This window comes from Schistocerca cancellata, chromosome 3 (assembly GCF_023864275.1).
Source record: "Schistocerca cancellata isolate TAMUIC-IGC-003103 chromosome 3, iqSchCanc2.1, whole genome shotgun sequence".
NCBI lineage: Eukaryota > Metazoa > Arthropoda > Insecta > Orthoptera > Acrididae > Schistocerca > Schistocerca cancellata.
This window is the reverse complement of record NC_064628.1, coordinates 714,250,392-714,257,554: the sequence shown is the minus strand read 5'-3', so window position 1 is coordinate 714,257,554 and position 7,163 is coordinate 714,250,392.

Sequence of the window (7,163 nt, the reverse complement as noted above, 5' to 3'; positions counted from 1 at the left end):
GACGAGACCACTTGCGCGTGCTTCAGAATAACGAATAGCTGAGTACGGAAACAGCCCACAGTGCTCCCACCCAAAACGACAATTGTGAAGTGATCAGGTAATAGTTAATATTTAAAACATTTTTTTTTTGGGGGTGGGGGGTTATATAATATGGTGTACCTAGGGGTGCCAAATTTTTTAATCCGTCACTGATGTGACGGCAACTCGTTTACCACTGAGTTCCTTTTAATAACTCTGGGTGCAATTTGACGTAGCAAATGAAAACCTGGTGCTTTCACTTTCCAAAATATAAAATGTCGTTTCCGCTTACTTAAGCTTCCTCTATAATCTGTGAAATTCCCCTTCTGTACCACGTAATGACATTTATTCGAAACCACACACTTTCTTTGTGTTGCTTTGCACTTCTGTCTCCCTTCTCTAATATGCAAGCTCCCCCTGCAAGCAGCAAAATATTTGAGTACGATAAACGTCATTTTCGTACAAAAATGGACTCCAGCATCTATGCATAAAAGCTGCCGCGTTGTGTATGTGCACTTCACACGTAAAAATAGTTGAAAATATTCTTGCGAAGATTGTAATTCCCGAGAAATAACAACTGAGGACAGCAACGCGAGTTGAGATCGCGTGACTTGAAGTGCCATGACGTGACGGACTTTGTGAATACACCTTGACGTGATAGTACCGTGACGTAACGGTGCCATGAGGCACAGTGCGAATAGGCCTTTATGAATACTCAAGTTCCCTTTCTTCACCTAATTTTCAGGACACACTGCATTGTAGTTCCTTTTTCCCTCCCTAGAGGCGGATGACAAGAACGCCTATACGATATTCTGTAGGGGTGGGGGGGCTAGACCTGTGGTACGGAGTACTTTTAAAATTTTGTTATTTTGGAAGACAAATGGTAAGTGCCAATACTTTAGAGAAGTAGGAAAATGAGGGAGAAGAGGGCGACGAAGACTGGGAGCCAGACGATGAACAAGACGTAGATGAAGAATAATATTTAGGACTTTGGAAATAAAATTTTGAGTATGATGAGGGGAATCCGGAAAAACAGGCTGGAACAAAGGAAGTGGAAAACCTACATCAGTGTAGATGAGATGGGAAGAAGTAAGCTGCGATCAAAGAGGTGAACCGGCAGAAATATCAAGCGAGCATAAAATGAAAAAGAAAGTGATAAACAGTGTAAACTTACTCGTCTTGAACAAACAAATGCAGAATTTAAATGCAAGCAGAAGGTAATCGGCCTTGCATAAAGGAGCCAAAGCCGATGTTACAGTTTCTTTTTTAAGTGTAGCATATTGTTCGATAAATTATTACAGAGTCAAAGGACAGATTAGTAATTCAGAGAAGTAGTGATAGTTAACTTAGACTTCTGTGATATTTTCTTCTGTCATGGTTGCTATTATGCAGTAATTAAAACAGTCACTGCCTCTAAAAAATGGTAGGGTTGTAAAATGTGTCGGGGTGTTGTAAAAGAAGTGAACTGTTACTGAAAGACGTCAGTGACACTAGAAAGGGGAAAGACAGGGTTATCTTTTGTGATAATTCGGCATAACATGGGGAAGATTTCTGATACCCAAAGTATTGAGAGCGACTGTCCAGTTGATGTTTCCCATTTCTACACCTTTCTGCATGGAATTGTTCCAATCACTCCTTTCTTGTTCTTCTTAACCGTCTGCTATTACATCATGACACTTTGAATTCTGTTACTCTACATCGATAAGGAGTGGTAAGCTCCTCGACATGGGCGCATCTCGAGAAATCTCGTGCTCTTGTATGGGTGAGGACTCGGAGAGCTCCATTCATTCATGAGACGTGGAGTGTAGCGGTCTACTTCCGATCGGTTGCAGGTTAATTCGGTAACGGTGCTGCAGGGCGGGTTGGTCAATGACAGTGTGATGAGGGTCGTTCACATTCTAATTTTACCCTAAGACAGCGAGAATGCTCTGTGATTCTCATACGCAGAGAGACAGACTGTATATTAAGCACTGTGCTTGAGGTGTTAGAAATATGTAGAGCGCTGTCTGGTATACTTTGATGATCTATGTGTTTGAGAATAAATAATGAATGGACGCACTGTGCAGTCATCTATTTGCATTTGCAATGATGCTCGCAAAGTAGAGAAGGGGCGGTTTAGCTATGTTACTGAAATTGGGGAAACATGCTGTCACATCATCGGCTGGTGTTGAAATTACTGTAAAAGTTCTAAAATTGTTCGCACTATCAATTGTGATGCTTATTATTACAGTACATCGGCTGTGTCTTTTTCGTACCATTCGTGCATTGGCGCACTGTTGGTTATCACATAATGATTGACTGACAGCTCTTGTTTGAGTTGGGGAATGAGTTTTGTGGATGGGTGACACCTTCTGGGTGTTGCTAGCACCGAAACAGTGATCGCGTACATGAGAGCAATATGAGGAATCAGTCGAAAGGGAACACAGAGCCATCATCTATTCCATCACTGTGACAGATGAGATTAAATGTAGAGGTCGTCAATCGCTTTCAGACTTCAGTTTGGAAACTCTCCACAACGCAGTCAAACTCTTCTAGTTTCGTTATGCTGTAACTGTCTTTTATTTAAAAGCATTCACCATGTGTCATGTGTTATGGTAGCCGCAGTAACAAAATGATTTACACCGTGCAATGTCTAGTTTTCTTTGGGAGGCCATGGATCAGAGAGTCTTAATGTCACTTTAGGACCTGACACAGACCTCGAAGTTGTGGCAGAGAAACAAAACGTTTGACAGTGTACAAAGCGTGTTAGAAAACAATGTTTCAATCAACGATACAGAGTCACATGGAGCATCTCTTGTGACTTACAGTATAGCCTGCAGGATACGGTCATCATCCTGCAGTACAGATGATGAAACCTTAAACTGCCCTCTGCACTGGATCAAAAGCTGTATATTTAACAGGATCGTCCCGCATAGGCAGCAGCAGCTGTTTGACAGTAAATTATATGATGGATGGGGTATCCCATTAGGAATGCTATTCATGTGGAGCATCGCGAAATCTCCCACCCCGCGCTGGACCGCACCGTAGCTATGGGTCCTTGTGTGAGCAACCGTAGCTAGGTGAGTTCTATATCGGATGGAGTTAGTGGAGCTTCTATAGTTCTTAATTTTTCTCGGTTGGGGGGTAGAGAATAACGGTGATAGCATGTTGGGGTGATAGATTTGAATGGACACGGATCTGCTTCGGACTGTCGTATCTGTATCTAGTTTGGAGACATTCCACACTGCGCGCTTTTCCACCAAATGGTCAAAACACGGTCCTGTTGCATTAACTCAGGTTGTTCTGTTTCTACACGGGTTGCAGAAGGTGGTGGATATGTCTTTCTCCGACTTCTGCTCAATTCCAACTTAAATCGGAACAATCCCATGCAGAAAGCTGCAGAAATGGGAGCAGTTGCAAGATGCGCAGTGGGTGACTAAAACCACGTTGGAATTTTACTGTAGCAGCCAGATTCGAGAAAGTTGACTCGTTTTGTGATATGGGAGTGCCAGAAATATGATTGAGTAGTGGTTGTAATCATTAAAGGAATTGTCAATAGGATCCAACGCAGATATGTGCTTCAATGAAAAGACCTGATTCCAAATCATGGACATCCTTTCTAGCGGGTAGCGTAACACTGGAGATATGAGAAGCTAGTGTACATTTTCTTACAAGCTCAATCAGCACATCATCTACTACTACTGTTTGTGATCCTTCTCAATCAGTCATCGCCTATAACTCAGTAGACATATCACTGAACCTCTGACATGGTATCGAGACAGAAAACGTTACAAATACTATAGAAATATCTAGCTGAGGCGGCGAGAGGGAATCACAAATACCGCTTACATACCACGTCCCTTAGCTGAATCACTTTCAAAATTCAGCGATTTTATTACGAGATCGCACCGTCCACGACGAGTAACCGGAGTGCTGGTCTGATACTATATACTCTGTGATTGCCACCACGGTATTTGTCCAGACAAAAAGCCACCTCATTCAGAGGTAATGATGTACCTTGATTTATAAAGCCAGTATAGCTTTTAGCAAGGATATATGTGTGCACTTGTAGAACCAAGACCACTTGTGATGCTAACATACAGTAGTTGTTGGGATCGAGTTTTTTTTTAACATCTGGCAGTTAAACCTCTCTTTCTAGGACACGGTGGTGGCGCTCGCTAGAAAAACGTATGAGAAATGCCCACCCATCGTTGATTTTCTCTCAGTATTATTTCGTATCACCAGCAATCAGTTATTGATGAAGTGTTATACTTAGTAGTAGGGGGTGTGTGATATGTTCGCATTTGAGCATCAGGTTCAAATGGTTCAAATGGCTCTGAGCACTATGGGACTTAACATCTGAGGTCATCAGGCTTATAAAGTATGTGTTTGTGTTCCAACATGTGCAAAGGAAATGACTATGTCCAGTTGTAAGGAAGCTATGGATTTGACGTGGAGTACTGTGATAGCATGGGAAGAGTATGTCAAGTCATAAGAATGGGTACTGATATTTCTATTTCCAGAGCCGTCAGCAGGGTGTATTTCCGATACTTCGCTCATTTTCATATGTCATTCAACTGGGACCGGGATCATAACATTTAGTTATAAGTACAGGGAAAAAATATATATGTGACCAATTTCTTAGGATGATTGATTCTACCTGTGCGTGCTCGGCCTGCAGCGCCAGTGACCTGTGCGGGGATGATTCACGTTTCCCATCATCGGTAGGAGCTGTCAGAATGGAGAGGCCTGTTGGATGTAGGAATGTAGATGAATTAATCTGTTGTCCTCTGGCCTACCGAATAGTTAACTAATACTTAATATGTGTTGGATAGCTTTTGTGGTCGTGTGGAAATTTGAGGAGATTGAATATGGAGGTTCGTTTGCGCTGGACCATTAATCCCTCCCATATAAATTGTTCAGTTGACTGCTTCTGCACATTTCGCGTCTTAATTTAATTGAGAGAAGATTGTTTGTGGCGTGTGCATCTAGCATGTAGAAGACACGTTTGCCAGTTCTCTAGACGTGAGAAACGCCTTAGTTGACCTTGTAAATTATAGGGATGATTTGGAATCTACTACATCACTGAAATCGGTATTTGCGAGTAGAAATATCAGTTTTCTTTACTTTTTTCGAGTTTGCTGGTAAATGTCTTCACATACGTTACAGGTTTCTAGTTAGTCAGTCATTTACAGCACGCCCCACCTAGCTAAAGCTTCGGATTTCTAGAGAAATAATTTCCAGCCTATATCTTCGGAATTATATCGCGTGAGAGGTACTGCTATGCAAGCGATATTGATATATGCTTGATATCGAGAATTACTGCGAAAATGGCATGATATTCTAGCAAACCAAGCGAAATTAGATATGTTCTTGTAATCACAGAGTGTGGAGATGAATGTAGAAAAGCGAGCAAGCAAGCAAGTCGATCCAGATTAGAAACAGTAATACGTTTGTGCTGATTGGGGAAAAGAGGCCGAATTTGTAGAACAGTTCTGAGAGTGACTTTGATCCACTGAGGGAGCTCTGGTCACGCGTTGGGGTGAATGCCCGCTCGACCTCATGGCAAATATCTACTGGTGCGAGTACACGTACTGTGCTGTCTGTCTTCGCGGTATATGTACAAATGATGTAAAAGGGCTGATTCTGTATGGTGCAGAATATGAATTGTATGTTTACTACATCGAGACGGTAAGGTGGTGATAAATTGCTAGGTTGCAGATCGGTTTTATGTTCTACACTACTGGCCGTTACAATTGCTACACCAAGAAGAAATGCAGATGATAAACGGGTATTCATTGGACAAATATATTATACTAGAACCGACATGTGAGTACATTTTCGCGCAGTTTAGGTGCATAGATCCTGAGAAATCAGTATCCAGAACAACCACCTCTGGCCGTAATAACGGCCTTGATACGCCTGGGCATTGAGTCAAACAGAGTTTGGATGGCATGTACAGGCACAGCAGCCCATGCAGCTTCAACACAATATCACAGTTCATCAAGAGTAGTGACTGGCATATTGTGACGAGCCAGTTGCTCAGCCACCATTGACCAGATGTTTTCAATTGGTGAGAGATCTGGAGAATGTGCTGGCCAGGGCAGCAGTCGAATATTTTCTGTATCCAGAAAGGCCCATACAGGACCTGCTACATAAGGTTGTGCATTATCATGCTGAAATGTAGGGTTTTGCAGGGATCGAATGAAGGGTAGAGCCACTGGTCGTAACACATCTGAAATGTAACATCCACTGTTCAAAGTGCCGTCAATGCGAACAAGAGGTGACCGAGACATGTAACAAATGGAACCCCATACCATCATGCTGAGTGATATGCCACTATGGTGATGACAAATACACGCTTCCAATTGCCACTATGGTGATGACAAATACACGCTTCCAATGTGCGTTCACCGCGATGTCACCAAACACAGATGCAACCATCATGATGCTGTAAACAGTACCTGGATTCACCCATAAAAATGACGTTTTGCCATTCGTGCACCCAGGTTCGTTGGTGAGTATACCATCACAGGGTAACCGCAGCCATGGTCTCTAAGCTGATAGTCCATGCTGCTGCAACCGTCGTCGAACTGTTCCTGCAGATGGTTGTTGTCTGGCAAACGTCCCCACCTGTTGACTCACGGATCGAGACGTGGCTGCATGATCCGTTACAGCCATGCAGATAAGATGCCTGTCATCTCCACTGCTAGTGATACGAGGCCATTGGGTCCCAGTACGGCGTTCTGTATTACCCTCCTGAACCAACCGATTCTATATTCTGTTAACAGTCATTGGATCTCGACCAATGCGAGCAACAATGTCGCGATACGATAAACCGCAATCGCGATAGGCTACAATCCACCCTTTATCAAAGTCGGAAACGTGATGGTACGCATTTCTCCTCCTTACACGAGGCATCACAACAACGTTTCACCAGGCAACGCCGATCAACTGCTGTTTGTGTATGAGAAATCGGTTGGAAACTTTCCTTATGTCGGCACATTGTAGGTGTCACCACCAGCGCCAACCTTGTGTGAATGCTCTGAAAAGCTAATTATTTAAATATCTCAGCATCTTCTTCCTGTCAGCTAAATTTCGCGTCTGTAGCATGTCATCTTTGTGGTGTAGCAATTTTAAAAGCCAGTAGTGTAATATTCAAGCTC